We start from the raw sequence: 8,258 nt of genomic DNA, 5'->3' as shown, positions 1-8,258 counted from the left end.
CATAGAGTTTCAAATCATCAATAAAAAGTAAATGATTTCAGGACTAGAATTTGGAGTGTCCAACTTAGTGTTGTTACTTGTGGCAACATACCTAGGAGAAGGTGCATCGTTATTTTCCTCATCTGACCGAGTGCCTAACAAAGGTAAGGGGATCTTTTTTATCCTGGGCGACATCCTGCCAGTTTGTTGATTTAGTTTTAATTTTCATTTTCATTTAAATTCAAATATTTAGTCAGGGTTTACTTCAAATTGAAAATATCCTCATACCAGAGTTCCTGGGAAACCCCTGTACAGAGAGACTGCAACCGAGGATGGTGTCTAGTAGGCATTCAATTCTTCCCAGTATGAGTTCTCATATGTCTCACTAATGCCGAATTTTGAGAACAAGAATATCCACACACTTCACAAGTATGTGGCTTTTCCCCAGAGTGATTTCGCATATGTATCACTAACGATGATTTTTCAGAACAAGAATATCCACACACTTCACAAGAGTGTGGCTTTTCCCCAGTGTGAGTTCTCATATGTCTCACTAATGCTGAATTTTCAGTAAAAGAATATTCACAGACTTCACAAAAATGTGGCTTTTCCCCAGTATGAATTCTCACATGTGAAACTAAGTTTACTTTTTGAGAAAAAGAATATCCACAAACTTCACAAGAATATGGCTTTTCCCCGGTATGAGTTCTCATATGTATCACTAAGTTTGATTTTTGAGAAAAAGAATATCCACACACTTCACAAGAATATGGCTTTTCCGCAGTGTGAGTTCTCATATGTCTCACTAATTTTGATTTTTCAGTAAAAGAATATCCACACACTTCACAAGAATGTGGCTTTTCGTTAGTGTGAGTTCTCATATGTATCACTAAATGTGATTTTTGAGAAAAAGAACATTCACACACTTCACAAGAATGTGGCTTTTCCCCAGTGTGAGTTCTCATATGTATCACTAACTTAGATTTTCGAGAAAAAGAATATCCACACACTTCACAAGAATGTGGCTTTTCCCTAATGTGTCTATTCATATTTAAATATTATTGCTCCTGGAGCAAGATTTTCACTACCAAGTTATTAACAATATGTCATTTTATCCTGACTTTTTCAGTTTTAATCTGGAGTTGTTTATGCGAGTTAGATTTTATGCTAACAAATTTCCATTTGTATCACTTAATTTTTTTGATAAGAGATATTTTGTAGTGTAAAAGTTTAAATATTAAATAAATTACTCTTCACAGATATATGTCTAATAAAGTTGTGTGCAGACGTTTTTGTTGTCTGCCATATAAGGAAATAATTGTGTATAGAATACTGTTTAAGGAGAAGGATGGTCCCTTAATATCCATTAAAACGTTCAAGCAGGAACATCTGCAAATAAAAAAATTAATATTTTAATATCATTGAAGCAGGAACATCTGCAAGTAAAAAAATAAATGAACTATTTTTGTATCATTGTTTATTTCAATCGTACCAACAAAACAAGAAACATAACTTTATAAAACATTTAAAAATCACAGAAATAAACACTTAATTGACAGTCATATTGTTTAAATGTAAAATACTCTTCATAGTATTTTGTAATAGATAAAGAAATTCTGCAATTAATAAAGTAAAATAAACAATAATGTATAATATAATGTATAATAATAATTTGCAGGAACAATACGCACACAACTACTATAGTTGCTACTGATAATAATAAAAATATATTGCTAACAATAGAAATATAATAAATTCATAATACAGAAAAAGTGAATTTAAATACTCATTAAATTAAAGTTAATAATACAAATCAATATATAATCTAGTTACTTAGCAATGGATACTAATATGGTCTTTTAAAATAGCTTTCATTTTAAGTCATATGTGTGGAAATATAGCCGCTTATTTATAATGTGTTTGATATTAAACTGGATATTTTCATAACATTACATGTTTGTTAATATTCATAATAATTTAATGCAACAGAATTAGGTTTTTATTTTTTTGTACTTTTATTTTTAGAATTCCACAGATCTTTTTCATTCAACAAATTATTTCATCCAACGTTTTTGAATGCATTATTATCATTCCCATATTTTATTATACAAATGATATACACAGTTTTAATAATCGATTATCAGAATTTTATTTTTTAATTAACGTCTGATAATAAATATTTGCAACAATACACAATACATATTTGCAACAATACACAATACATATTTGCAACAATACACAATACATATTTGCAACAATACACAATACATATTTGCAACAATACACAATACATATTTACAGATTCGTATATTTGTATACGAAAAAAGCCACCGAAAGTTGTGAATTCGTTACCTTACCTAACATTACAGAATTGATATTTTTTTATTAAAATATATTTGTTTTTGAAATTCAACAAATTTTTATTAGCATTCAACAAATTATTTCATCCACATTTTTAGCGTATTTTCATTATTCATATATATTTAGTTTCTTTGTGATTTTTTATCCTAATTATTTTCACCTAATAGTATAAATTATTAAAATGTATTAATGTTGAAAGCTTAATATAGATTTAAATATGGCCTGTAAAATGAGTCTATTCAACTCATGGTCTACGAACTAAACTCCTTTTAATGTTGAATTTCGCCTTTAAATTACCTTTCCTTTATTTGACTGAATTTTGGATTTTTATGTCTTTTAAACCTTTGGAATTCTGCTTTAAAATTAGGTTTCCTTTACTTTTTTTTTACTGGATATTGGATTTTTATGTTTAATCCACCTTAAAATTAGGTTTCCATTTTGAACCAAGAAAACAGTGAAGATTTTCTTCATTGATGAACTCATAAAAAGTCTGATGATTTGTTTGGTTTATGCAATGAAACACGTGTAAGTGTAATCATTTTCATTGAGTTTAATAAACCGTTGCAATTTTAAGATATGTTTATTGAATATATACATTATAATAATATTCTTTTTTAAGGCGTGTGTGTGACAATGTTAATGACATATTTGTAATTGTTATAATAAAAGAAATATATCTACGTTCATCAGAAAACGTTTGTTTCTGCCTTCCTAAATCACATTCATTGTCCGTAAATTTATCAAAACTATCAACGCTTTCTTGAAAGGAACGTATTTAATGCTGAAATCGTAACTAATTCGGTTGGAAAACTACAGTAAAATCTATACATTTATGTTTTATTAGTTATTTCTTGTTTTCCGTATATATTTATCAAATTTAAAGCATATTAGTCAAATTTATAGATTGTTTAATGATATCCGTTTATCGCTAATTCATTTGAACATAGAAATTATTGTTACTACATGTGTTTAGCTTATCAGCGATTTTATATTTAATCTCTACCTATTGATTAAAAAATAGTTTTTAATACGCAATTAACATAATAAAATTGTTATTAAATAATTTTTAATAAACACTCCACATAGAAAGGTCATTACAAAGCCTGCTTAAGGGAAAGTGCAGTTTCTCAACCGTGCTAAAAGATTCGTATCATATACATATACAAAGCTAGGATTACCATATGTATTGTGTATTTTTCCGAATATGAATTGTGTATTGTTGCAAATATTACTGTGCATTGTTGCAAATATGTATTGTGTATTGTTGCAAATATGTATTGTGTATTGTTGCAAATATGTATTGTGTATTGTTGCAAATATGAATTGTGTATTGTTGTAAATATATATTGTGTATTATTGCAACTATGAATTGTGTATTGTTGCAAATATATATTGTGTATTGTTGCAAATATGAATTGTGTATTGTTGCAAATATGTTTTGTGTATTGTTGCAAATATATATTGTGTATTGTTGCAAATATGAATTGTGTATTGTTGCAAATTTATATTGTGCATTATTAAGGCCAATATGCCACTCGAGGATAAGGGTTTATAAGCATACAGTGGTCAATGGAACACTGTTGTAGTAATTTTTAGTGGAAATTTGGTAAATTGGATTACTTAAGGGGAATGGCTCATTAAGAACATGCTTACATTGAACTTGAAAATTACGATATTATAGTCAGCTGGAAAGCAGGCAAATGGAAGAGTTCTCCAGGTGTGCATTCTAAGAAAGAAACTTTGTTCATGGAATCTATGTTTTTGTTTAGGCACGGATAAAGAGTGGGGAAATTATTGATAGTGTTTTCAGCTAGACGAGTGTTTCTCGTGAAACTTTGAACTTGTCATGAAAATAATGATAAAGTGGAGACAGGCTGTGAAAGAGAGGTTGCAGGGAAAAGAAAATGGCACCCCCCCACTAGACTACGAAATCTACTTTTAACTCTGTAAAGGCATGGCACCTGAGTTGGAATAGATACATCGAGATCATTGCTAAGACTGCTGCAAAGAAGTTACTTACATTTGTAAATTTCCTATACCTCTACAAAGCTACCATTCGCCCATGTATGGAGAACTGATGTGACATTTTGGCTGGTGCATCTGTTACTAGTCTCTCGCTCCTGGGCAGGGTTCAAAAGAGAGTCGCCAACTTGATAGATCTTGAACTGACATCTAAGCTTCAGCCACTGTCTCATCGACAAAATATTGCATCCATCCGCTTGTTTTACAAGTATTTTAATGGTGGATGCTCTAACGAACTACAATCTATTGTCCTCCCGTCAATGAAAATCCCCCGACAAACCTGACAAGCAGCAAAGTCCCACCCCTACACAGAAGAGATCCTTAGATGTATGAAAGCCTTCTACTCTAATTCTTCCCCAACTGCATGCAGAAGTTTAAGCGTAATGTAAACTAACATTTTGCTGCTAAACTCCCTACATAGTACCCTTGCAACTTAGGTCCCTGATAATAGCCCCCTACATTAAAGTGGCAATGTGCCTTGTTTGGTGTAATAAAAAAAACTGGTAAAACCAAACAGGAAAACTATGTAAAAAGGTAAATTTATTGGAATAAAGTCGGAGTTGGGTAGTACTCTTAGAAATCCAACTCCGACTCCAGCTAAAACCTCCAACTCTTCCTACTTCGCAACACTGGATAAATGTTGACAGACAACTACTAAAAGTAAAGAAAATATCAAAAAAAAAACTAAAACAAAAAAAAAACAATGAAATACCGAAAAACTATGCTGATTTCGATTGTAAATATTTACAAATTATTTTTTTCTTTTTTAAGTTTCTGTTAAGTGCTCCTTTTATGTAAACGTAATAATAAAAAATTATTATTATTATAAAACCTTACACATTAAATAAAATATCAAAATTCAAACGGAATTCTCCACCGAATCGAATCAAATTATTGTGTTTATGATAAACATTATGATTTAGCGACATAATAGATAATTAGGGACGTAAAACTACATCTAAAAGTTAAAAACAAAACAACGAAAAAAAACGAAAAACTATGCTGGTGTAGATTGTAAATATTTACCAATTATTTTGTTCTATATTAAATTTCTGTTAATCGGTGATGGCCAATAAATCAGTCCTCATTTTATGTAAACTTTATTAAAGAAAATTATCCTTATTCTAAGACCTAAAATATTGAATAAAATATCAAAACCCAAACAATTCTCTTGCGAAATATTAGGTAAATGTAGACAGAAAAGTATTTGTAAAAATATTAAAAAACATTTTGTGCTCAGTTGTCTAACAATTCGACAAACTTTGGATCAACTTATTTTGTTTATGGTAAACATTATTTTCTGAGAAATAACGAAAGTAAAGAAACATTTTTTTATAAAAATATCAGATGCATTATTAGGAAGATTAGGAAGGGGTGGGTGCTCATTTTCAGTTTTATTTATGAAACAAAATCTTAAATATTTAAATTTTGTGTTTTTCATTCTATTTTTCGGAATATTTTTAAAAAACAAAAAAATACATTTATATTTTATTTTAGTAAAACTACGTTGGATTCGATTGTAAACATTTACCAATTGTTTTTTCTTTATTAAGTTTCTTTTAAGTGCTTATTTTATGTAAACGTAATAAAAGAATCATTTTATGTAAACATAATAAAATAATCATTTTATGTAAACGAAATAAAAGAATCGTTTTATGTAGCTAAATAAAAGAATCATTTTATGTAAACGAAATAAAAGAATCATTTTATGTAAACGAAATAAAATAATCATTTTATGTAAACGAAATAAAAGAATCATTTTATGTAAACGAAATAAAAGAATCATTTTATGTAAACGTAATAAAAGAATCATTTTATGTAAACGTAATAAACAATCATTTTATATAAACGAAATAAAAGAATCATTTTATGTAAACGAAATAAAGAATCATTTTATGTAAACGAAATAAAAGAATCATTTTATGTAAACGTAATAAAAGAATCATTTTATGTAAACGAAATAAAAGAATCATTTTATGTAAACGAAATAAAAGAATCATTTTATGTAAACGTAATAAAAGAATCATTTTATGTAAACGTAATAAAGAATCATTTTATGTAAACGTAATAAAATAATCATTTTATGTAAACGAAATAAAAAAAATCATTTTATGTAAACGAAATAAAAGAATCATTTTATGTAAACGTAATAAAAGAATCATTTTATGTAGCAAAATAAAAGAATCATTTTATGTAAACGAAATAAAAGAATCATTTTATGTAAACGTAATAAAATAATTATTTTATGTAAACGTAATAAAATAATCATTTTATGTAAACGAAATAAAAGAATCGTTTTATGGAAAGGTAATAAAATAATCATTTTATGTAAACATAATAAAAGAATCATTTTATGTAAACGTAATAAAAAAATCATTTTATGTAAACGTAATAAAAGAATCATTTTATATAAACGAAATAAAAAAAATCATTTTATGTAAACGAAATAAAAAATTATTTTATGTAAACGTAATGAAAAAATCATTGTATGTAAACGAAATAAAAGAATCATTTTATGTAAACCTAATAAAAGAATCATTTTATGTAAACGAAATAAAAGAATCATTTTATGCAAACGAAATAAAAAAAATCATTTTATGTAAACGAAATAAAAGAATCATTTTATGTAAACGTAATAAAAAAATCATTTTATGTAAACGTAATAAAAGAATTATTTTATATAAACGAAATAAAAGAATTATTTTATATAAACGAAATAAAATAACCATTTTATGTAAACGTAATAAAAGAATCATTTTATGTAAACGAAATAAAAAAATCATTTTATGTAAACGAAATAAAAGAATCATTTTATGTAAACGAAATAAAAGAATCATTTTATGTAAACGTAATAAAAGAATCATTTTATGTAAACGAAATAAAAGAATCATTTTATGTAAACGTAATAAAAGAATCATTTTATGTAAACGAAATAAAAGAATCATTTTATGTAAACGAAATAAAAGAATCATTTTATGTAAACGTAATAAAAAAATCATTTTATGTAAACGTAATAAAAGAATCATTTTATAAAACGAAATAAAAAAATCATTTTATGTAAACGAAATAAAAAATTATTTTATGTAAACGTAATGAAAAAATCATTGTATGTAAACGAAATAAAAGAATCATTTTATGTAAACCTAATAAAAGAATCATTTTATGTAAACGAAATAAAAGAATCATTTTATGCAAACGAAATAAAAAAAATCATTTTATGTAAACGAAATAAAAGAATCATTTTATGTAAACGTAATAAAAAAATCATTTCATGTAAACGTAATAAAAGAATTATTTTATATAAACGAAATAAAAGAATTATTTTATATAAACGGAATAAAAAAATCATTTTATGTAAACGTAATAAAAGAATCATTTTATATAAACGAAATAAAAAAATCATTTTATGTAAACGTAATAAAAGAATCATTTTATGTAAACGAAATAAAAGAATCATTTTATGCAAACGTAATAAAAAAATCATTTTATGTAAACGTAATAAAAAAATCATTTTATATAAACGTAATAAAAAAATCATTTTATGTAAACGTAATAAAAAAATCATTTTATGTAAACGTAATAAAAGAATTATTTTATGTAAACGTAATAAAAAATCATTTTATGTAAACGTAATAAAAGAATCATTTTATATAAACGAAATAAAAGAATTATTTTATATAAACGTAATAAAAGAATCATTTTATGTAAACGTCATAAAAAATCATTTTATGTAAACGTAATAAAAGAATTATTTTATGTAAACGTAATAAAAGAATCATTTTATATAAACGAAATAAAAGAATCATTTTATATAAACGAAATAAAAGAATCATTTTATATACACGTAATAAAAAAATCATTTTATGTAAACGTAATAAAAGAATCATTTTATGTAA

This window comes from Euprymna scolopes, chromosome 46 (genome assembly GCF_053919585.1).
Source record: "Euprymna scolopes isolate OS-2025 chromosome 46, ASM5391958v1, whole genome shotgun sequence".
In the NCBI taxonomy this organism is placed as follows: Eukaryota; Metazoa; Mollusca; class Cephalopoda; order Sepiida; family Sepiolidae; genus Euprymna; species Euprymna scolopes.
The sequence above is the reverse complement of the archived record's forward strand: the minus strand, read 5'-3'. Positions refer to the sequence as shown.